Source organism: Epargyreus clarus, unplaced genomic scaffold (genome assembly GCF_041222505.1).
Source record: "Epargyreus clarus isolate Ecla_fem2 unplaced genomic scaffold, WU_Ecla_fem_2.2 ptg000017l, whole genome shotgun sequence".
Taxonomy (NCBI): domain Eukaryota; kingdom Metazoa; phylum Arthropoda; class Insecta; order Lepidoptera; family Hesperiidae; genus Epargyreus; species Epargyreus clarus.
The window spans coordinates 14,429,659-14,455,937 of NW_027332225.1; the positions used below are offsets into that span (position 1 = coordinate 14,429,659).

General features: G+C 35.8%; 1 protein-coding gene across 3 annotated transcripts in view; it reads right to left on the reverse strand.

Annotated features, from left to right (window-relative positions):
• The window catches only part of LOC140749051 (protein amalgam), a 243,056-nt gene that overhangs the window by 192,365 nt on the left and 24,412 nt on the right, over positions 1-26,279 (reverse strand). For 2 of the 3 annotated variants that reach the window (XM_073082069.1, XM_073082067.1), the window contains exon 2: positions 7,681-7,698. The exons of the other annotated variant lie outside the window; for it this stretch is intronic. The gene's annotated coding sequence lies outside the window, so the exon portion shown is untranslated. The remainder of the gene's footprint in view (positions 1-7,680; positions 7,699-26,279) is intronic. 3 annotated transcript variants of the gene reach the window in all.

Genomic DNA, 26,279 nt, shown 5'->3' on the forward strand with positions numbered 1-26,279 from the left:
TTTATACACACTGTAATAATTTTACGACCATAAAAAGGGTATTAATAAAGTAATTGTCGAGTAAAATTACACCCTTCATAAGCCACAAGAGACTGAAGTAAATCTTTAACTTAACTCCTAATCTTTTTGATCCTACGTTATATTTTGCAAGTCTTAGCTGAATCGCGTCAGGCCATGCCATAACCCGCTGCTCTCCTCAATCACACCTCACCTTAACTTGGTTTTCCAACGATATCTGAAATCGGGAGGCAATTAGGATAGTTTGGGGCCGCTGCCAAATGATCTGCGCTACGTGCAGAGACAAACATCGTAACGACAATGTAATTATACTTTACTTTGCCCTCCGTGTTGTGACTCATTTTCAAGTCATTATCGCGTACTGTATGTAGGCCGGAATAATTCAATATCAATGTATAATAACTTACTGAACTAACTTTTCGGCTATGTTCCCATAGTTGGATATTTTTTCGAAATATTTTTAGGTACAGTATAAATTTGTAACTGAGGTAATATTTGTTTTACACGCTGGTGTTGTATACGGGTAGGAGAGACAAAACCTTATTAATTTTTCTTATTGCACATTTTGCTTTTCTTAATTATATCTTTTTCTACACAAATTGGGTAAATTAACGTATTTTGCAAGAAATAAGATTATTGTTTACCGACATATGTAACTGCCGTTTATGTATAGATATCAAGAAAACAAAACTTCAGAAGGAACAGAAGTGGCAGTGGTTTTAAATAGATAAGAAATGAGAATAGGGAATGGGACATGCCCAAAAAAACATTTAAAACTGCATACAATTTATAAATTCAGCTATTGGTAGTAATCAATTATTGAAAATATGCAGATAATTTAAAAAGTAAACCATTTAACTGTTAAAGTAAGCCCTAGAACACACGTACTCAATAAAATACACGACGTACTCGTGTGGCAACTAGAATTGGACGGCAATTAGGACATTGTAATGACAATATAATCGGTAAGTAGCTAACCCTTGGCTCTAGAACACACATGTGTTCCGTGTTCGTGCGATAAGTGCTTCATAATTCAAGTGGTAGGTACTCGCAGTTTCAATTCGAACGTTTTAAAGTGGAAATACCTTTAACATTAAATTAAGTCGATTTTTTATTATTCCATTTTATTATGAGGAAGTGCATAAGATCATTTGTTGAAACGCCTTGTAGAAGTGTATTTTCACAACACCCTTACAACTAGAATACAGTAGTGCTTAACAACGTTGTAATATAAAAGTAGTTATGGGTTCAAATCCCAACCATTCATTCATTAAAATCATTATGTCTCTTATAATTATCGCTCGCTTAAACGGTAAAAGCAAACATCATAAGGAATTCTCCAAAACTTAGAGTACTTAAAAAAAATCTGAAGCATGTGTGAAATTTACCCATTTACACTTGACCAGCGCAGAGGTGAGTGATCTCAATCCCACTAACTCTTTAAAGAAAACCGTTCCCAACTAGCAATTAGAGTGTAAGGGACGGGGGGAACTTGTTGAGATATAAAGGATGGATAACATATAGAAATGCATGGTGTTATACTTATGATGTAAATCATACAAGATGATAAATAATAAAGAACTATATTGAATAGGAAGAACGTGTGGTAACTGTGAGCGGATTTTTATTTTGATAATAATTCGATTTGAACAGCAAGATATTGATGTAAAATATTAATGGACGTCTTTGATCTACCTTAGACAGAACCAGAGTGCAGATCTTCATATAAATGTAGAATTTTCTTATAGTATAAGAGTATCAACCAAACATGCAGCCATCCTGGTAAGCAGCTACTGTCGCCCATGGATGTCTATAATCAACCCCAGATAAGATAATAGTCCTAACTGAGATCGGCCACAAATGCTTTACTTCCCTTGAGGATTAATGTAAAATGCCTCGGATAAGTACATACAGTTGTACACCTTCAAACCGTATCTCAGTAGTACTGAAAACTGCTCTTATTAGACAGAAAGATTAAGGGCTGTAGATAACTCCTTTCAGATAAACACGTAGAACCTAACATTAAGTCTAAAAATTTTGGAATAAGAGTTCCAATTTGAATTCATAAGAAGATTTTCATATGGCATGTCTATACGTTATCAGCTCTACGGCGAGAGCGCACGCAAGTGGCGCAACTCTTCAGCTATATTAAGCGCGTTACGCGACTCGTGGGAAAGTTGCCATCAAAACTCATTTATTCATACGTGACTCAAATGATATGAATTTAAATACCACCTCACACGCGGAGTTATGTACCTTATGCTTGCTATAAGGCTTCTGAATGCTGAATTTGTGAGGCTTGGAAAATATTCACATTTTTTTAGCTCTGAATCTAACTAAAATCTTACTACGCGTACTTACGTCGACGATCTATCCATATGGTTACCATGGAATTCATATTGAGCTATGATACCAGCTAAGTAATATCCGATATTTCAATTTCAGTATTCGCGCGTCAAAAATGACACGTGCGTAACGTGTGATTTTGAAATCTCTAAACCATTGAAACCGCTCATCGGGTAACAGTCACCATATGAGTCAGGCATGTGGATGGTTTCGAATTCGATATCAGAAAGAAGATATTTTCAATTTATTTCCAACGTTTAATATTTATCATCTATAAGTTGTTATAATAAGTAAGGCAGGAACAAATTGCAAGGATAACAACGAATTTGTTACTGAATTGAAATTGAACTTCAATCCTATTTAGAATAGATAAAGAATGCACACATACCTATAACATACCATCAGATGAACAGCAGTTTTGTAAAAATACATATATCCCTAGATTTTGATATTTCCTACATTTCTATAGTAGTGTGGTTAGAACATACTAGTTATAAAGCGGTCGTTACTAATACGCGGTCAATTTGATGACAACGTGCGATACACTTGTATCGATATCGATATCGTTACCGATACCGATCGGTATCGGTTTGTGGTTAACAGTTTTATTATTTTACGGAATGAGGCCAACCACATAGCATTTGTACGTGTTCGGTAATTAATTAAACATTGCTTGAAGTAAATTAGTTTTGCTACTCTGTGATTACCTAATAACAGCGTAGAAGACGATATCTCATAATATTAAAGGTGGTTAAACCAATCCTGCTTCTACCTAAATAATAACAGGGTTAAGCGCTGCTGTGTTCCATTTTGAAGAATGTCGTAATGTTGACTTACTAAAATTCCGTTACGTTCCAACTGAATCCTGAGGGGTAGATAGATACACATAAATTGGCAACCTCAGGTCAGAATCTAATCTTATCTGGGGTTGATTATAGATGTCCTTTTTAGATACTTCAATAGTGTAGAAAAAAGGTGGTAAAATCGTCCGTACTTCTACTCCCAAGAAACTACACATGCTTCTACCATTTGGTAACAACAGTGTTACGCGCTGCTATATTCTGGTTCAAAGGTTGTGGTAACTTCGTCCTCAGATACGATTCTATTCCTTCCTTGATTACTGAAATTCATGGGCGAAGTAATCACTTACCACGGGTGGCCTGCCTCGTTATAAGTATTTATTTTTCACACTTTGCAAAGAAAGAGAAGCAATTAAAAAATCAAGAAAATTAAATGGCATTTTTATTGTACAACTTTTAATCCATAAGCGGCAGCGGCCTTTAGAAAAACTACAAATATCAGTATTAAATCGCTGACCTCTATATTCCGTAACATGTACCGGTAGCAAATACGACAACACTATTTACAGTCACGTAGCGTCAGCAAAACGTACTTGAGACTCGCTTTGTTAATTTTTGATGAATTGGACAGGTTAGAGTGCTTTATGCTGTTCTAATGGAGGACTTAACCGTCTTGTTCCACTATATACATGTAAGCTAAAGAATAACAAATGTTAGCAGCTGTTTCTTTTTTCAGATTTTTTTATAGTTGTGCCTAGTGATGAAGCATATATGCTACCTGATAGAAAATAGTCAACATCGGTTTTAGACCCTCGCTACACCGCCAATACATCGCTGGCTTTGAATTAGAGCTCTTTTTACACCTTCTTTTGTAGAGCCCCATGTCATAGCGCTCCGGGAATACTTCAAAGTTTGACTCTGAAGTTATCACCGCCACATGTATTTGTGTATTGAGTGTCAGTGTATACTTAGCGTTAGTGTACCTACTAAGCGTCTTGATTCGTTCTGGTTTGGTGTTCTTACACGAGGCATTTTAATTAATCCTCAGGTAGAAACAATTCCATGATTTAATTCAAGTCATTTATCTTATTCATGTCAGCTGTAAATACTCACACCCGCACACAACACACCCGCGATCCGTGTGTTCGAGCGGTCACTGTACTGCTCTGACATATAAAAGGTTCTAGGTTCGAATAGGGCTACGGTATTCCCTGCTTATCGTAAGAGGCGACTAAAAGGGGTTTCCTGTGTTGCGGGCGGCAAGACTGCGAACTCGAACCGTCCGGCTAGTGGCCCCGGAAAGGACGGCGGGATGTATGGTCGCATACCGTCGTGCCCACCAGACGGTGTGGCGAGCGTCAAGCTCACCTGGGCGGAGCGCGATGGGGCAACGCGCTAAGAGGACTCCGGAGATCCCGGAGTCCTCTACGCAGCGCCGAGGACGGCCACCGGGGCGGTTTTAGTGCGGTAAGAAACCCACATAACCACGTGCCGCTCCCCCGGCATAGGGTAACTTTTGAAGGTTTCCCCCTCGTAAACAAAAAAAAAAAGATTCGATCCCCAATCATATATGTAGAGAAGTAGTGATTAATTTAGATTACTATTTTCTTTCTGTGTATTTATTCGTTTTTTTGTGTCCATGGCTATAAATGTTCAATATATATCTGTCACACTAATTTTCTCCTTCAGTCACATACTCGTATCAACTAAACTCGCGTCTCGCGTTCAATGAAACTAGTGCCCACAAAGGTTCTTATTTCATACGACCTTGTTCCGTATATCGCACTAATTGCCTGAAAACGTGTAGTGGAGTGCCTATCGAAGCTTCCATCTAACCCTTTTGTGACACTTTTTCGTGGAAATCTTGAATACCGTGCCGTGAGGTATTAAACTGTACCACTCGTGCCGTGACTCGCAAGATATCTAATTGGTATGTTTCGCATAAAGCATTGTTGAATTTGTACATTATTCTTTACAAAATAATGTAATTTAGAGAACTAGTTGTTGGAAATAAAAATAAAATAAATTTATGTTGTTAATTAAACGTCATTTAAGCAGTGATAGCCTAGTGGTTAAGAAAACCGACCTCTCGATCGAGGGGTCCGAGGTTCAAATCCCAGGCACGCACCACTGATTTTTCAAAATTATGTGCGTATTAGAAACTAATTATCACTTGCTTATACGGTGAAGGAAAACATCGCAAAGAAACCTAAACGCTTTAAACGCTTTCTACACTCACAGCTCCACACTAGGATTCCCTGTGTCGTGGGTGCTATGGACACACACAGAGACAAATACACAAACACCCAGACCCAGAAACAGAAATTCATCATTTAGAAATCTGTCTGGCCGGGGATCGAACCCGGGACCCTCTGCGTGTCAGACCGGCATGGTGACCGCTCCGCCACGCGGGTCGTCCTGTGAGATTTATAAAAAAAATCTCAAAAAAAAAAGGTATGTGAAGTCTACCAATACGCACTTGGCCAGCACGGTGGACTATAGCCTAATCCTTCTCATTCTGAGGGGAGCCCCGTGCCCAGCAGTGGGACGATAATGGGTTGTTGATGATGATGATGATGATGATGAACGAATGTTTGTTTTGTAAAAGTAAACAAATAGTGTAATGATTTCTGATTGTTTTATAATATTTTTTAAAGAATTTTCATACTGGAAAGGAATACTGAATAGGATATTTTTACTATCCTATGACCATTCTAGTATATATTTAAGACTAGAGTAGTAAATATACTTGCAATCCATCTGATGGTATGTAGTTATTTCCGCTCATGGACATCAGAGCTCTGTAACCAACTCCCTACACAACAGGATTCAACCTGAAGCCGATAACAGTCCTAAGAACTAAGATAGTGGCCTCATAATATGTAAGTCTTAAATTTTATTATAAATGGTAGGAATATGTGTGGCTCATTGCCACATGCTAATAGTAACACACTATGGAAGATATACATATTACAATAGATATAATATTATAATAGATAAAACCACAGACCAATATTTTGTACCCAATATGGGTCTGTGGATAAAACAAACAGTTTGCCTCAACTTAGTATCAGTAGCCTGCAATTTTGCCTTAATTAATAAAGTTTCATTTATCTACGCATTTTCTTCTTAAAAGCCTTCTTTTTAATGTTTTAAATTAAATTGGTTTCATTATTGAAATCATTTTCGAAATTGAATCTCATGTCAGTATATTGTTGTACGAAATGAAATGTAATTATCAGTGGTTTATTAATTGATGATTTCAAAATATTCGCATAATTGCACTTATTTTGTAATATGATGTCAATATATTATTTTATCTGATTTTAATCGTGTAATGATATTAAAAAAAAATTAATTGAACTTGGTGTATTATATTCATTACCATTTTCTTATCTTATGGTTAGTAATTCAGTATTAATGCATATTAGATCCTATAGTTTTCCTTTTCCTTGTATATTCCATTAATATTCTTCACAAGTACCTCCGCAAAAGTATCACGCCCCAGCCTTTGATTAATGATCGTTAACGTTTCGCGCGCAAAAAGTCATTACCCACTAGCACATACGGCAAAAAGTCATTAATGATACCCTCTCGAACCTTTAGTTCAGCCATTTAGGTTTTTGTGACCTTTTCCCGGTATTCGCTTGGTCATCGATGACAATAAATTTGTATGTGAAAGGTGTGGAGTAGATAATTTAATTGTATAATTGTGTTTTTTGTCCGACTATGGAAGGTAATGTTTCTCGACCGTATGTACATCTTTATATATATTTCTAATATGCGTGTGTATGTCACTGAACTCCTCCTAAACGACTGGACTGATTTTGATGAAATTTGCTGTGTGTGTTCACGGGGACATGAGAATGGTTTAGATTCACAATTTAGTCCGTGGGAAAAGGTTTTTTTAATTAATTTTTAATTCTTAAGTAGTTAATAGAATCGAAAACAACATTTGATCAAGTGATGATCTTAAGCAAAGTTGTTGTCCAAGAGCCCACGAGGGTTTGGGAGTTGGTAAGACCAATTTTCGACAGATGGCACCACTGTCATTCCAATGCAGGTACAAATTTTCCGTTTTATGCATGTCATATTATTTTAAAATTTAAATATATAATGCGGGCGAAGCCGCGGGCACTACTAGTATGTATATCATTTTTTGGCTTGCAACCTAAATGGCTTGACGCATTTTAACATATGATTAATCGTTGGATTCTCCTGAATTCACGGACAAGGGATTTTTTTTCGAGTACTTAGTTGGGTTTCTTGTTTCTATAATAATGGTCTGGTTTATAAGCAAAATATATATTTTTTAAATACCTATTTTTAATTGTGCTAACTTATTATTGTGCCATGTTACAATTTTCTAACAAATATATCAATTAAAATTATAATTGTACTATCTGTACAAGTACCCATTAATTCTCAACATGTTTAACAATTGAACATTGTTGTACCTTACAAGTCCATAACAATTACACACATTTTATATTCAAACACAACATGTAGTACATACCCGAAGGGAGTAGGAGATCTGAAAAAATAGAGAAACATTATTTTAATACATATAACTATAATTTTTTTAATTGTAATAATATTAATATTCGTAAACATAATTAAGTTTACGAATATTAAGTAATAGTATACGAATATTAAGCAAAAAAGTAGAGGTTGAGTAATTACTCAACCTCTACTTTTTTGACATGATAACAAAATTCTTATAAAGATATCTAATATTTGATGGGCAGAAACCTTTAACATCAAAACATGAACACCGTGTCAGCGGCCTTAGTAATCTAGTTAATTAATAAACCTACCTAATAATTTAGGAATGTGTGTCAATTTGGTAATGATCTTGTGGCAGGCGATGTGCATAATCGAGTCTGTTACCGCGATTAGATCTGCATTAATAAGATTCCGGTGGCTGTCCTGTTTATAAATATAATATGTACAGCTAGTTACTCGTATTATTAAGGGATACGTTATTAGCGGTAGTTCAAGTGGAGCTACTTAATAGCAATACTTCATTTTAAAGGTTTGACTTTAGAGATAGCCCGAATACACCTAAATAATATCTAGTTTAATGTTTTTAGTAAGAGACAGAGAGACACACATACCCGATGACATTCAACTTAATCCTCCGATTAGATTCCTATATAAGATTGACCGCAGATGCGTTACTACCCCTGAGTTCAGAGTTGGAACGCCTCGGATAGGTATGTCTCCCTTACAAAACCTTTGAAAGCGGGACACAGGAACGCTTAACACTGCTGTATCAGGCAGAAATAGTTGTGACGGTGTCCCCTGCAGAGTCATTCTACAAACGGTTCTTTAAAGTGACTCCTTCACCAGTGACACTGTACATAAGATAGAAAATAGAAAAAGATATAGAATAGAAATGCGATAGGTATATACTCATTATAATAATATGTTATTGTATTTTTGTATTTTGCCGCATAAATTATTTTTCTTTCCTTCTTATAAATCCGAAAGTTGTGTGAAGTGACAATAAAGCACATTCTGGCTCACTTTAACCATTTCCGTAGAAACTCGTACCTGTACGTACGGTAACCAAGAGTAACGTTACGAGTGATACAATCCCAGACGCTCGTAAACTGCTGTCGGCCACATTTCATGGCGACACGTGCCCGCCACAACCAGACGTTGCCGTGAGTATTTACAACAGCTACTTGTAGCTAAATTTGACGTTCGTGATAAATAATCTAAATGTAGGTAATGTTAGGTAGATATCTATTCGTCCTTGTTTTTACCTGACGCGAAGAGTAATGTCTTATTCAGCTTGCATATGAATTAGTTATTCTTTAGAACGCCCTACGGTTTGTTGCTTAAATAAGACGATATAAGTTAGTTTACTTAATTATTATAAAGCAACAAATCCAATGCTAAAAATAATTTACTGAATAGAAAAGTAGGCTGTCATTATCAGAATTGAGGTAAATCCTACAACAACTTATATGGTAAATAGCGTCAAGACATTTAGGCTGTAGAGCATGCCAAACAATGGGACATACATACTTTCGAATTACATTTCCTAGCGTAGTCGAGTAAAATATTAAAATATAGACTGGTAATAGGATATCGTTATCTAAGAGCACTTACCGAATTAATTATAACAAATGTACATCATTTACAGTATTAGGTAGAATATAATATATAACAGGTATAATGATGGAACAAATGGTTGTTAAATTAAACCTAGTGTCACGTGCACGCCGCCAGATTAATTAATATCTGAAGAGTTGGAATCTGGACCCGCACCTGTACAGACGTATAGCTCTTGTTAACTGAGAGAAATCTCAACTAATCGTGCTATGTACTTGGGTACAGTCATTGTAACGAGTGCGGGTTCGATCACGGAGCAGTCATTTATGTTGATTTTAGATTTACGAATTGGGTATTGTGTACAATTACACACTATAAATACGTGTAAAGTTGAATAGTATACAGATAATATTTATGTATCAATGATACTATTTATATGTACCGCTCCTCAAAAAGCAAAGAGTATGTACTTAGTCCACCTGACAATTATTGTTGACTGGCGCTCATAGGTATTTGTTATAAATCGGGAACAACATTATGAAAATGAAATGAAATATATATATTTTGTATAGGCCAACGACGGCACTTACAAATTGTCAGCAACAATATTTTTCTTAAACTACTACCGGATCGGAACGCGACCTCTACTGAGAAGATTAGTCTCCTACTAGATAAGTCCTATCTGAGATTGGCACAACTGGTACTCTTAAGTACTAAGTTGAAATGTCGTAAACGTGTCGTGTAAGCAAAAAAACTTATTCACCCTTTAAAAGCGCAAAACGAACAAATTCCCAGTGGCAATTTATAACCATTTTGATTACTGCTATTTTCAGCTCCATTCTCATAAAAAGTAACAAGTAATAAAGAGGAACTTGCAAAATCATTACTATCAAGAGCGGAGTGTCAAAGAATTGTAAAGAAACAGTTCTTTAATATTAAACAAAACCCAGTATTTTCATCACTTATTCTTTTAATGAAAGGAAAGATCTACTATTGTTCGAGAACTAGGTTCAGCTTTATCTGCGGAACAAGGTCTTTCTTTATCGCATCCTCTCGATGTTTTATCAATTTTGCTGCTGTGCTTCGGGGATTGGATTACTTGTGATAACATTTTGATTTTGTATAAGTTTGGTTTTAGAATGTTCTAAATGGAGCGTTATTATTGTTTAGGATTATTGGTTGTGGATTGTTAAGACTATTACGACAGTAAGAAGTTTTAAAAAGGCTTTTAAATACATAGATTCAATTTCAGTATTCAATTTTAAACAATAAGATTTAAGAGATCGTATTGGTGGATTTTGAATATATGTATAGTTTACCGCGCACATTTCTGTTAAATGGTATAATTATTATTATTTAACCTATTATAACGGGCAAAGAGCATAAAATCAAAAACAACAAATTGATTTTGATGAAAGTTTTTTATACAAATTATAACTAGTATGTAGTCCACCTGATGATGTGTAGTAACGCTCACTCAGAGCTCTGTAGCAGAATTAAAGTCTTACCATTTTACAAACATTTTGCTGCTACTAAAAATTCTTACAAAATTAAAATAAGATTCATAATGTAATTAGGCCTCCTATTATCTATTCCTTAGTGACGAATATCACTAATTATACTTCCCGTAAGATAATATTATGCAATTCCAACTGCAATTATAACCAATCTCAATCCCCGGAGACATTGTACAATTTGATTGATGCCATTTATAGTTCATCGGATGATCAGTCGATACCACTGTATCCAATATATCTGATATCTGGAATTAATTGACTGATAGGTGTTATTGACGTTCAGATAGCTCCTGCATGGATACTAAGTATATTTCCCGGATTTAGAAACAATTATGTTGCATAGTCTAAATTTTTATGAAAGTGAAGCATGCAGTCGAGCTGGTGTGTGGTAAATATTTTCCATGGAGATATGTAGTAGAGCCTAAATAAGGTTGATCCGTTTGAACTAGATTGGAACCGGAGTTCTCTTAGCACGTTGCCCTGTCGGGCTCCGCCGAGATGCCTTCCTGGAGCTGCCAGCCGGACGGTTAGAGCACCCATTCATGCCGCCCGCAACCCAGAAAGCTCCCTTTATGTCGCCTCTTATGATAGGATAACGTAGCCCTACAGTACTGTGACAGTACATGACCTCCGTGGTGGAATACCCTGAAAGCCCCCTTTTAGGTCTAACGACAGGCATATGATACCGTAAACCTATTCTCTGTCGGTCTGGAGTAAATAGACAGCACAGCAAGTGGTACACGACTATGACAGTACTGTACCACCTCCGTAGTGGAATCACAAATAGTTACACCACCTGCAAATGTATGCAAAATGCAGTGTTTGCCTCGTCACTGAGAACATCCCAAGCAAATATTTTAAGAAAATTTCCCTTTTCTACGCTCATTCAACCACATTTTACAAGAAACTTCACAAGCATATTTTCGTGAAGAAAGACTTCAATGTTCATGTTTATGTGAACGATGTAATTAAATTAGGAGAAGGGAGTTATTACGACAGAGAAACTGCCTCAAGTGGAGTCTAATTAAATAAACCACTGTACACAATAAGACATGTTTCACTCGTTAGTTGCCTTTTCTCGCACGTTTGTCTGGAAATGTATACAAGAAAAATTAGACAAAAATTTACATTTTATTTTCTATTACGTAAGTTTTAAATGTGGTAGAACCCTCTGTAGTTTGACTCCGGTGGCACCACCGCCACACCTATTTCTGTCTAATAACAGCGGCGTGGAATAGCCACTTATCGCCAGCAGATGGACTGCATGCTCGTCTACTAATCCTATATTATAAATATAAAAAAACCTAAAATAGTATTTAGTTTACACTATTTGTACTTTCTTCAGTACAGTACAGTCAGGCAAAAGACTTTAATAGTGAAGGCAAACGTAGTAATCAATCCATGATGTTTCCACTGCTGGGCACGGGTCTCCGCTTAAAGTGAGAAGGATTAGATCATAGTTCACCACGCTGGCCCAATGCGAATTAGTAGACTCCATATACCTTAGTGAACATTTTTTTAAGATCTCATAGGAATACAGGTTTCCTCACGATGTTTTTCTTCAATGTCAATTTCTTTTTTATTTTTTTGTCGTTACTGGCTTGGTTTTACGGCTTATACAAAAAGATTTACCTTAAGATCGTACATGATACAAGGACGTGTAACAAAGAGAAATCAATCTCCTTTAGCGAAACCCAAATTCTCATTATCCTCAAATGTCACATTGGTGTTTGCGAAACAACTTCATCTCATTCACAACAGTAACAAAGCGACAACTGTCGCCAATACCAAAACACCGGAACAACTACATCGTCAGTCATTTGTCATAGTTGTCGAATACAATTTACATAAACAAGACAGCGCTTTCAATATCATTAATGATTCGCGGAACTTTGCGCCGCGATGATAAAGGCTGTATCGGAGTGAGTAATGATACGTCGCGCGCAGTAATTATTTGTTGGTAACTACACTGGGAGCTAACACATGAGCAAACATACCGTAATTTTAAAGCGAACTATGTTGAGGAATGCGTTGAGTGTTGACACGCAGCGTACCTTTGCCTGTTAGTAGCCTTTTTATTTCATTTGAAAGGACAGCAAGACATGATTTTAGACTAATATTATCTCGGAATTGAGATATTTTAATAAAATGAGTACGTGGTTTTAATGTCTGTATTGCCGATATTTCGAGTCTCTTGTATAGATCGTGATTACGGTTCTCACCTTCACCGATTCATGCAGTAAGTATCCGTTATACAAATTAAAAATGCAGGCCAGTTCTTCGTAACATTGTCACTATGACTCGGTCAGCGAATTGGACTGTGACCGTTACCTTACGGATCGAATTCAGATAATAATTAATCTTTTAATTATGGTAATGAAATTTTAACTTATCATTCTCTTATTGTATGTGCCTATCGCACGAATATGTCTAAATTCCATATTATCTCTACCTAACATTCCTACAGAAATGTAACTTCAAGAGACAATGAAAAACGAAGCTCGTAGCCCTACAATGTCATTTAATTAAATCTCAACGTTATCTTAGTGATGCTGTGTTTCAACAGAGTAAACAAATTTTAATGAAGTGAGATAGCAAGTTTTATCGTCGTAAAAGCGGAAATTTAAATACTCCACACAAACTCGTGTCATGCAGGATGATATTAAACGAGCAGACGGTTGGTAATGGTATCGTTACGCGAGCAAATTTATATGTCACTAACCGACAAAGTACTGGAAAGTTGATCTAAATTCCGCTAAACCATGCCACGTTAAATACTTCTGAGCTTAGAGGCGTGGTGGGCGGGACCGACTGCGATCCAGTGGATTTATACCACGAGCCCGTTACAAATCTTCGGTAAGCCGCAGTCGAAACACAGTTCACTTTGTAGCGAATTTCATAGGATTTACGTTTATTAAGAGAGAACGTTCTGAAACGCTCTACACTGAAGTATCGCTTACGGTGGGGTGAGGACTTATAACCGGTGGGGAAGATAAGATCTACAGCGTCTAAGGAAAAATCAGGTCAACTAGTCATCTGGGAATATTATAAAGATACCGCTAGATTTAGATTGTACAGGACGGATTAGAATGATCACAATTAGAAGTTATTAATCTTCTACAGTTTCCATTAAAATAACATGGACAAAGGCGTTTGAAGTCCACGTAAATGATCATTGTCACATACGAGTACACATAAAACTAAACTTCAACCTGAAATTGATCAAAACTAAAATCAAACATTCGACATTTATCATATTCATCAAGCCTTGAAGGTGGTAGAACCCTTTGTGGTTCGACTCCGGCTGCGCCACCGCACACCTATTTCTACCTAATAACAGCAGTGTTAGACGCTGCTGTGTTCCGTTTTGAAGGGCGTGGTAAGGGAGACAGACTTTTCCGAGGCGTTCCAGCTTAGTCCTCAGGGGTAGCGGCGCATCTGTGGCCGACCTCAGGCAGGAATATCTAATTCTATCTGGGGTTGATTACCATCATCCACTTACGATCAGGTAGACTGCATGCACGTCTGCTACTCCTATATTATAAAAAAAAGAACCAGCAGGAAACAAGCACACAAATATAGGCAGAAACATATGTAGCATAGAGTAAAGAACTCTCTTTATAAAAAATACCAAGTTTAAATGAAAATTAACTTCTACACTACCTATTCATAATTCGTACGCGTCACATTTTAAATTTAACAACCCACATTTCATAACACAGCACAACCGAAACAAAAAGTAAATAATTCACAACAAAGTGAGAATTTTGTATGTGACGGAATGAGAATATGTAACAGGCGGGTGTAATTTGTATTAGCGGCGCGTCATCGAATGTCTGGGGTTTAATAATTCAGCAGATTCGCACCAAGCCATCCATATCGGGATTTGTGGACAGACTGACAGGCGGAGTCGGTATTAATAATTGATACGACCTGTCCACACTAAATATAAATTGTATTAGGTAAACAATAAACGTTATATAATCTGGTTATGTAACGTTGTCAATGACGTGATTTAATGCACAGCTGTGTCTTCGGATCACAAAATGAGTAATAGTTATTCCGTTTACCTAAGGTTAAATAAACAGATTACTTATAACATTTTATATCATGTCATAATGATAAAGTAAATCGGATATATTGCATTGACTATTTCCACTCTTTAGAAACTTGGCAACTTACTTTGTATTTTATTAGGAATTTTCCATTGTATGAACGTGGCAACTTTACTTACAAATATCCAAAAAACTATATTTTCTTAGTTACCTTATTTTGCTATTCGCGTAAGACTCTATACCAGAATAATTTTACAAGTTCCTAACGCGAAACATTTGTATTGCATTATACCTACAGAACGGGCAATGGGACCGTCATATCCATAACAACCTAATAAGAACCAAATAAGAAAACAAGACAAAACGAACAAAGTTGCGGTAATAATTTCGAAAGAATGTCTTGTCGTCGTAACAATAAACCGCCAAGTAGGGCATGCAAAACAGTTCAAAGGTAACAACAAAATAAGTTGCAAAACAAAACGGGGAGTAAAAAATAGATGTTGCGCGAATAATCGCCAAGTTTTGCACTGAACGCGGGAAACTTTTGACTTATTGGCATTTGACAAGCTCTTAGCGTAAACAACGGTGGGTGGAGATGGAAATTTATAACCATAGTTGTGCACTTGTAGCAAACCTTTGGCCCACCAGCCAAACTATAATTTCATAAAAAATATTCACATATTTAAAACGAAATATTAATATAACCCGACCGGGGAAATACCACCGCCACACCTATATATTTCTAGCGTGAAGCAGTTCGTGCATTTCGGTGAAAAGGTGTAGATGCCAGCAAACTTACATTTAAGGCGACTGTCTTAGTCCTTAGAAGTGACAACGCTTCTATGTTCATATTCAGGCAGAACCCCTGCTTTATATGATATTGCTTACTAATTTCTACGGGCGATATTGACCACTTACCATCATGCGTCAAATAAACAAACATTAAAATTAAATATTCCTGACAAATCGAACCTCAGACTATCTTCACAGTAGATTATAACAATATACTAACATGGTCTTTATTACGCCATTATATCTCAATTTTCCATTTCTCCAATACATTACTTTGTTTATTTGCCGCGGCTGGTTGCACACATTAATTAGTTACAAATGTCGCACATTCCTGCTTCTAGGTTTGTTTGTAATACCAATATGTTATGTTGACATGCTCTCGGTGTTACACTTTGAATTCTCATTAGTGAAATTATAGTAAATGGGTAATTTGATATTGATTAGAATATATTACTGGTCTTCGGTAGCGTGTATCTATCTTGTAATATTATTGTAATGTTGATTAAGTGCTGTAGGGTTTAGAGCATTACCATTGCGTATTCTTGTACTGATGTTTAAGCTTCAACTCCCGATGGAAACAAATATTCAGTTTTTTTTCATAGTTTTGTATTCAGATTAAGAAACGATAAAATAACTTAATGCGAGATTAGTTATGTATTTTAGCGAATAAGGATTTTATAGACCTGCTATTCCATTATTATTCACCATTATAAACATGTAAGCTTAATACCTATATTAGCATAATTTAATCTACGGGTACTTGTATACCTTTGTATGCTACGGATAACATAGGAATTGTAACATAATGAACTACGAGTATTTGGTCTAAACTGAGCTAACGTGAGTAATATGCATTAACAATAGTGTCGTTACTGTAAATGTTGAGACATGACTCTCAGAATAAAAAGGATTTAACTTATTTTACTTAACTAAGTGAAAATTGATAAAGATTATATTTTTAGGAATAATACAGACTGCGAGCTGTCTGAAACAAAATGAGTTCTTATATTGTTTTCTTATATTTGAATCTGGACTTGCAGAGTGAAATGTCAAAGTGCATATCACAGAATTTTCACTCAATATTATCTGCAGTTTCACTATTTGCTGGGAAACATCTCAGACATTCAGAAATGTTGTCATTCCGTGTTGTACAGCGTTTCAACTGAAAACATTCAAGAAATTCCCAACCGTTTCGAAGTAAGAAAACAAGTTATAGTTGACAACCGACTTACAAGTCGATAACCACATAAAGTGAAAGTCGAGAGGAAAATTAACCCTTAACTTCATTAGCGTCTTTTGTAAACTTCCCTCGGTTTTGTTAGAAGTGGAAATTTTAGAAGATGCCCGCCATGTTGCTCTTCGCTTTGATTGTTTAGCGATAAATCGACAAGAATTCGGAACAGCAACTCGACTAATATTCCTTTGAGAACTTAATTTTCAATTTATAACTGAGCGACGGACGATGGTATTTTGTACACCTTAATTAACGAGAATTCCGAAATGGAAATATAATTTTCGTTTTCATACAAAGATGGACAATGAACATAATTATGCTTAGAAGTGATATAATGAGTTCAATTGTTTGACAATTTAATACTGTATAATGTAATACTAAGATCATGTTTATTACCCGGCTAAGTCCAAATATTTTTATAATAGGATTGTTACTTAACGTAATTTTATTCACTGCTTTTATAATTGGGTAATCAAGAAATGAGAAGGGAAATGGCCACTCAAATCAAACTGAATTTTCGGAGGTCACGAACTCATGACACTTAGGAAACAGATTAAGGTTATTTAAACGGGTAGTCAAATTATATAAAGTTGCACTGCTCAGACATTATGTATATGTATTTTTTAAACCTCGTAAAAACATTGTTTCCACTATGAAAGGTGTGATTACCTGAAATTAATAATCTAACACATTGTTCATAACTAACAATTCATTGCTGATCTACCTGGTTCAGGCAGGTGAAGTCCTATTTGAAGTTACAAAGACCTATTTCTAACGGCAGGGACTGCTCAATATCAGGTTGTCTGTTAAGCACTCAATTGCTCTACCGAGTTGGAGGTTTTTTTTGATTCGGACACAGAGGAGTCCCTGTAGTTTTGGGACCAGAATAGCGCTACGGTATCCCTTTCGTAAGAGGCGACTAAAAGGGGCCTTCTGGGTTCGCGGATGGCAAAAGTGGGAGCTCGTACCGCCCGGCCAGCGGCCCCGGGAAGGACGGCGGTTTGTGCAGTCGCATACCGTGGTATGCACCAGACGGTTTGGCGAGCATCGTACTCATCTGGGTGGGGACCGACGGAGCAACGCGCTAAAAGGACGCCGGATGCGAGTCCTTTAGAGATCCCGGAGCCCTCTACGCAGTGCTGAGGACGGCTACTGGGGTTATTTTAGTGCGGTAAGAATCCCACATAACCCTGCGTCGCTCCCACGGCACCGAGTACATTTTGAAGATTTGCCCCTCGTAAACAAAAATAGGGACACAGAGGGGTCTAAAGGAAGTAAGACAAGAAAAATGAAGAATTACGCAACTCGAATTTGTTTTCACACTCTGGAATGAGCTTCAAATTAGTAAATGCGGATATTCGCAAAAAACATGTAGCTAACATGTTTACGGGAAGTCCTCGACTCGGGGGCAATAAGTCAAAACTTTTTTGTTATTTCCCCCACACTGGTGTTGGGATCGGCACATTTGGTAAAGTGTCCCAACTTTCTCCATATGAAGTAGTTTCGTTGAGTTAACTTTTTATGGCACAAGCCTTTTGTGCGTCTTGATTTGATAACTTAGTGCATGACTTATTCTTCTACTCACTTCCGACTGAATTGGGTCGCTTAAAGCGTCGAGAGCTTTAGAGTTTTTTGAGGAACGATTGCAAGAGTTACACAGTGTAATATTAGCTATTTGAGGGTTCTGAAATTACACAAATAATATGAAGGAATGGAATAATTCTTCTATTAAGAGTGGCGATATTGACGTACCTGGGTTTGTAGGCTATGATAAAGGAAAGTCTATGTAATTTGCACTATCGTCGGAACATCAAAGAAATTCTATCTTATTACCTACTACAATAATTAGTGTAAGTGATGTATCGTTTAATTATTAAACTAAAATATAAATAAATCAGGTAGATCATCAGTACTCCATTACAAGCACAATAATTATTCATTATTATGGGTCGAATTTAGCAAATATGTCGATGGGCGGCAGTAGCCACTTACCACCAGCATGCTCGCCTGCTACTCCTAAATTATAAAAAAAAATAAGTCCACTTCCTGCTTATTTTAGACTTCAATATAAAAAACTCAATTTAGTAATAACCCTTACTATAAGTATTCAACATCCAAGTATTAAAATGGTTAGGGCAGGTATTATTATAAATCGAAATCATCGAAAAATTGTATTGGAAAGTATGCTCGACCATTAAAAAAATATAAAACATTTTTAATACAAATCGTATAATACCAACTTCGAAACGAATAGAAAAGTGAGAGAAGCTATCATATGAACCATTAAAAGATAGTAGTGGAAAGTAATTTCTCGAGTAATATAATATGCTATTAAACTTAAGTATTTCTAGCTAAGAGTGTAAAATTCTATAAGATCTGACTCCACGGTCTTCGATGTTCCTTATCGGCGAGTATGCACCGTTAGTGATACCGATAGCGTTTAACTGTCGCCTTTGTGCAAACATATTCTTTAGATGACATACAAAATTATATCTACTGTCTTCTGTGGAGATATGGGGTAAAATTATAATTATGAGAGAAATGAATAACGCAGAGTCGGTTTCATATGTTGTAGAATATGAAATGGTTTGGAATCCAAATGTATTGTTCCCAGAATATTGAGTTCCAGTGCTGTCGTAAAATATCCTTTACTAGGTAAAAAGAGAGTCATTTTATTGTGATTAAGGGATGAAATGATCTTGAGTATGAGAATCTTGCCTTAAAATATAAATACAACCTTTAATAAGCTATCTCTGAGTGTATCATAATTGTCTTAAAAGTGTAAAGCTTATTAATTTATGCATATGACCAGTCTCTTAAATTTTCTTTCTCATTATGCGAGGAGAGATATACCCAGTGTACCCACTGAAGTGATGTTAACAGCTGAACTGCAACATAACATCCAACACAGCGCTTGGCAAACTACACGTAATATATCGCGCTCCGTTATCCAAAAACAAAATTGAACGTGTTTTTATGCCCCAATATAAAACTAGGAACATTCAGAGGCTCTTCAGTTGCAATCATTTGTAAACGTCCATAGGATAAATTTATGGAATGCTGCCAAGCATAAAAATAACATCAACTGCATCCGCATTGTACAAACAAAATATTGCTTAAACAGAAATGTAATTTCCTCGGCCAGCAAAATTGAATGTAAACTTACCCACATGCACACATTGGACAAAACTTGCAGCTATATAATACATTTACGAGAACTGCTTACTTATTTAAGTAAAATCCTCTATTCAAAGCTACGAATTCTACAGCTTGGAGTTCCGTAACCTCAGTTAGGAGATCCGTAACAGCTCCGTATTTGGAAGTAGAATAAAACCGGCTTGAACCGGTTTTATTAATTTAAACCGGAGTCGTTACCCGTATCCTTTATGCCCCGCACAGAGCCCTGCTTATATTATTCAACCGCTTCGCAAACTATTGACTCATGACCCACAAAGCGAGTAATACTGGCATAAGTTAATTAAAATAGTATGTATCTTTAAAACTATAATGAAATCACTTTATTCATACATTCTTGTTAAAATAAGATAAATATTTAAATTGAATTTGGCATTTTATTTATTTCAGAGATTACTGAAGCGACTACACTTTTTTATAGGTTTTTGAAATTTTTATTACTTTAATTAGACTAATGTTCTTTCTAATATTGCCAAGCCGTAATCCACCACGTTGGCTTCGTCAGGTTTTCAACTTATTCTTTCACCACTAAAGTTACCGATATTTAATTTCTAAGACACATAAAATTGAAAAACCAGAGGTATTTGGGTTCAAACATCGGATCCGCCAATTAGAAGTCCGACTTTCAACCACTGAGCTATCACAGCACGTTCTCGTTCTAAAACCACTAAAACATAAAATCAGTAGAAAGCGATCCCCATTCGAGCCGACATCTAAAAACGAGCCCATTCCACAGTAAGTATCCAATCAAATCTTTGCAACATTCTTCGGGAGATAGCGAATGCATTTCCCCCGAAGATTTACACGCCTCCCTTATATTTATTCAGAGTTCGATAGCGAGAAATGAAATGCTCTCCGCATTTTGGCAGCAAATATATGTTATAGAGGAGCGGTACTTATCAGTTCCCCGAAGTACTCCGAAGTAACAGCGTTCGAGAGCTATTTGCAGACGATAACAAGCTTCTTTGTGTTGCTGTGCTTTTCAAAGTTTGCTGTTTACTTGTTTATAACTAGTAGTTTTGGCAACGAGGCACTCATTAATCTTGCTCGGAATTTCAACGTCTTTCATGAGTTTTTAAATGGACTACTATATGGTTTGGTTAGATCATGCTTCCTGATGTACAGTTGCTAACGAGCACTTCATGACTTATGAGTAGGAGAAATGTTTAATAGTTGTATTTTTATAAATCTTTTTCAGCTGTAATTCAGAAATTGTTCGATGGTTTTGAACGTGACTTCATCGACCTCGCCTTCGACCTTTATTCTTATCTGGGGTTCAATACAAATGTCCATGGATGGTAATAGTGACTTAACATCAGATTGACTACAACTTTGTTTGCTACATCTCTATAATAAATAAGGACACTCGGGTCATTGATACGAATATAATGACACCTTAATTTTTGAAATTCCTCTAGCCGTGTGTTAGATCCGACCAAATAAAGAAAGACAAACATACAAGATACGCGCGAAAAACATAACCCTACCTTGGCAGTCGGGTAAAAAGTAGATAATGTTTCGGATCTATATATTTGTCGTTGTCGTTGTGACCCACGAAAAGCTACCCACGCTACAAGGACACCTAGCTTACAGCTATAAACGTAGAAAGCGTTATTTATTATTTATTTACCAACTTAAGTGGTATTTGTACGTAAGCGACCCTTTTCACTACGATCTCTGAAATTATGCTCCTCACTTAAGCCTACAAAATTATCTGTTCTTTACACAAATTGTTAAGCACTTAAACATTTTAATCAAATCATAAAGGTCTTCAAAGAGACGGCAAATGTTTAACATTCATAATGACTTTACCATAACGACAAAGATTTACATAACGACATGTAGTCACATTCATGGGAAATAAATGGGAAATCCTGAGCACCATCTTCCACTTGGAATTACCTCCCTAATCTGTGGAGATGATTGATGGTTTCTCACGAATTGTTAAAGCATTTAGCCAGATATAATTTGGCTGATTTCGCTAAATACGAGAAAGATCGGCGACGTCAGGTGGCGCGGGGACGTTTTCATTTGATACGTTTAAATCAACTATCTTGTAGTGTTAAGCTGAAATTTTAAATGGAATAGGATTAGTGTTTAGGTTCTAATTGTTTATATCCTATTCATAAAAAGAATGGTGGTTCCACCTAAAGACATACATTTCTCCTAATATATGCGTATTGTTAAAAAAATTTAACCGGAACCAAAGAAATACATATCAATTAGTGAGCTATGCTTTTTTGTTCGATTGTGCTAAGTTACATATAGTGCTAAGTTACATACAATTTCATCTTAAAAGACACCCTTATTGTAGGTATATTAAGTCATAAAAATTAAGTCATAAAAATTAATTGCCAAAAAATTGTTACTATTAAACATCAAAATGTACCCAATTATGTTTGAATAAGTAATTCTAGTTTATAAATTTGACCTAAGACTTCTAAGTTCCAGATTTTTTTTATAATATAGGAGTATCAGACGATCATGCAGTCTACCTGGTAAGTGGCTACTGCCGCCCATGGACATCTTTAATTAACCTCAGATAGGAATAGAAATTAATCTCCCTTACCATACCCTTAAAACCAGAACACAGTAGCAATTAACACTGTTGTTATGACGCAGCAATAGGTGTGGTGTTGGTGCCGCTGGAGTCGTTCTACCACCACCAAGGGTAAAACCTTCCATGACACCAATGACAAGTCATTTAGGGACTCCTACGTTTGTTACTTCTTCAAAAGAAGCCATTTAAACAGCAGAGCAGAGCGACTGCCACCGAATTAATAACGTTAGACGGCTGACTCCGATTCTATTCGATGCTCCAAAATTAATTCAAGCGGGTTTTATATGAGACAGCTAATTCATCACTCTGATGTTAATTGGAGAGCTCTGTGCTCATTAACGGTACGTGACGGAGAAATACGGGATTTGTTTTGTGCCGACATCCCTTTAATGTTGTACAACTCTAGGTTCAAACAGAGCTGGGGATTTGATGGATATAACTCATGTTTTAACGCTGTCACTGTGTGTATTTTTAGTAAAATGTAACACTATATTTCATTAATTTTATCATAGTGATATATATTTTGGAAAGAGATATAATAGCTTCTTACTTCTTATTTTATAAGTTAAGAACTTGTATATGTAAATGTAGATATTAAGCTTAAAAGGTAACTAGAAATACGAGTAACTTACTTAATAACTTATTTTACTATACAAAATAGACTTCGCGACTAACCAGACTTAATTACTGTGAAGTCCGGCAATTAAGGTAGAAAAATAGTCGTTGGTTTAGTACTTTTTAAAATTAGACTATGAAATTACAATTACTTTAGAAATCACACACAGAACAAACACAAAAAATACAGTTACGTGTGTTACAATAACTAAGTTCTAATCGTAAATTCAATAGGTATAAAATTCTATCGAAGAAAAATTCCATTCAAATCGTAAAATGCTTCGAAACGTTTGTTTGTAATATTGTTTATTTCAGTCATTTATACCCAGTTTTTATTATCTACATGTTTACTTAAAGGCTGTGTCGTACTAGCGTCGATTAACGATTAGCGAGTGGCTTACTAACATTATTTCAATTTGGAACAGGCTAAATCTTACAGACTAGGCTTACATAAGAAATAAGTATCTTATTTCTCAATTTACCATATAATTCATGGTAATTACTGCAAAGAATTATTAAAACAATCGTCACCGGTGTTTTGGCTGCAATGCTTTTCATGCAAGCTCGCTGTTAGGCTCGGGTTACTCCCCAAGACCGAAGGAGTTTTGGAGCTTTCTCCATTACGCTGCTTAAATACAGTTGAGGTGTATTAATAGGGTAAGATCACCAACATGTACCTAATAAGTTTTCGTAAGATTAACTTTAAATTCTTAAGATTATGCTTAACAAATAATTATGCCCTTAGGTCACAAATAATTAACAAATTTATTTCATATGTATTATATATTTTTTTCACATCTATGTCGTTATCGCTCATAGAATATGTTATGGAGTTGAACAAGTCATTCATACGATAGGGACAACTCGTACATGGTACCGGATTTTAATCAAGCTGGGCCATCAAGGTCGATGTACTTTCCTAACCGTGTTCAATCGAAACTCGAATTTTAAGGTATATTGTATGAGAACTAACTACTTAGCTTTTATTAGCGTACTTTACTTACTTTATTTTAGAAATTACACGACCATTATAGATGTAAACATAATAATATTACTTAAAGGACGTAGCTCTTGGCAAGGTATTTTTAAATAAAACAGTTCAAAACTGCTTTTGAAACAATACTACAAGATTTCAGCCCATTAAAAACAAAAAGGAAACTACAAAAGTTCGCGAAAGGCTTAGTTTAGTTTTAATATGAAAAAAACTTATTCTATAGTAAAACTTAACGCGAATTAAATTCAAAAGCAGGAATTTTCTTTAGAAAATACCACAGAACGAAACCGAAAAATTATTTTCAAGTTGAAAAAGTTTAAGGGAATTAATTTAAATAAAGTACGGAGCTCTGTTTAAATTGCATATGAAAATAGCTGAAACAGACTATACAACGGGACAGTGGAAAGAAAAGGACAAAGCTAAAGTAGTTCCGCATGCACAATCTCATTTGGCTTAAGTCGATAGTACTTGAGTTGCAATTTTTTAAACGCTCTACAAGTTTACGATTTTGCACACAAAACCGAATTCCTATAGACGTTGCAAAGACTAGCTTACACAACAAATAAGCCGCCTTGCGGGATGGAATCCAACTTGAATTTAGCAGAATATATGTTATCTTTAAATGTAAGCAATATTTAACTTACAGTATTTCAATGTGACCATAAGGTCTATTCTTATGTGTGTGGTGTTTTACTTAATAAAGATTTTCAATTTGATTAAAAATACAACAACTACCCTTTACAATTTAATACAATGGATGAGACTCGATTCTCTAAAAATATATTAAAATAATAGAAACTAGAAGTTTTAGTTTTAGTACTAGAAGAATTCAATTTGTTTCAAATAAAACTCTTGTTGCTTAAAGAATTCGAATCATACTTTTATAACTTTCCACTAGCAATTTTTAGAAAATACAAAAAGTCCGACTGCTAATTAATAAATATACTATTCCCACAATTTAGGCGAACATATTAAAAACCGTTTGGACTATAAAACATGTTAAATAATGAGACGTACATACAAACATTACCCTCCGGAGTAACCGGGGACATATTTCCGAATAAGCCAAACTCAATATTAAACATCAAACGAAATAACGACTTGACGGTCGAGCCTTTCCGCAAAAGCAATCGTTTCCGTACAAAATAGAGTATGGAGACAAAAGACCGAAGGTTCCGTTAAAAAATAAACTTGACTCAATATTTAAGCGGAAGCCTTTACATACACTGATCCGCCAAAGAGGGGGTTCGTGAAATTGTGTTTGAAAGAACGGAAATTAAAGTGAGGGACTTTGTGTAGAGCAACGAATAACTCCATGGACTTGGATGAGGCGTTTGATACGTTGACATGTGAATATTGTTTCCATGCATCAATAATTGTTGTAGTTCGTAAATCACTCTTGTATTTTAAATATAGAGTTAGCAGACGAGTATGCAGTCCACCTGATAGGATAGATATTCCTACCTGAAGTCACTCATAGATGCGCCACTATCCCTGAGGACTAAGTTGGGATGCCTCGGTAAAGTATGTCTCCCATTCAAATCAGATCAAATCAGCGCTTAACAGACGGCCGACCTCAGATATCTAATCCTATCGGGGGTTGATTACAGATGTCCATGGGCGGCAGTAGCCACTTACCATCAGGTGGACTGCATGCTCGTCGCCTACTCTTATATTATATAAAAAAGTGTGACGGAGTAAACCACAAAGGGCTCTACCACCTTGTCATGTAAATATTATTCCGAATCAATATTTCTTTATAGGTCTTGATCTCCTGTTACAATTATGGTAATCGTTTTGCCATGAGGGTTCTATTTTTATTTTTCCGCATAGTGTAAAAGATTTTTAAGGTATTAAACCCGAAGTCTGATCTAAGTGTTTAATTATGTAAGCATTTAAATTTGTCTGTGAATGTAAATGGCGGGGCGTGAACTTCATCATAGCACCTATAATATAATCAACGTGATTGTCAATCATAGACGCCTTAATTACCATAAATATAAGTAATGTTTTCTATATAACCTTATATTGGGCATTTTTTCTTCTCTAAATGCTTTCTAACCTACAAAACATAAATTAAAAACATCGTA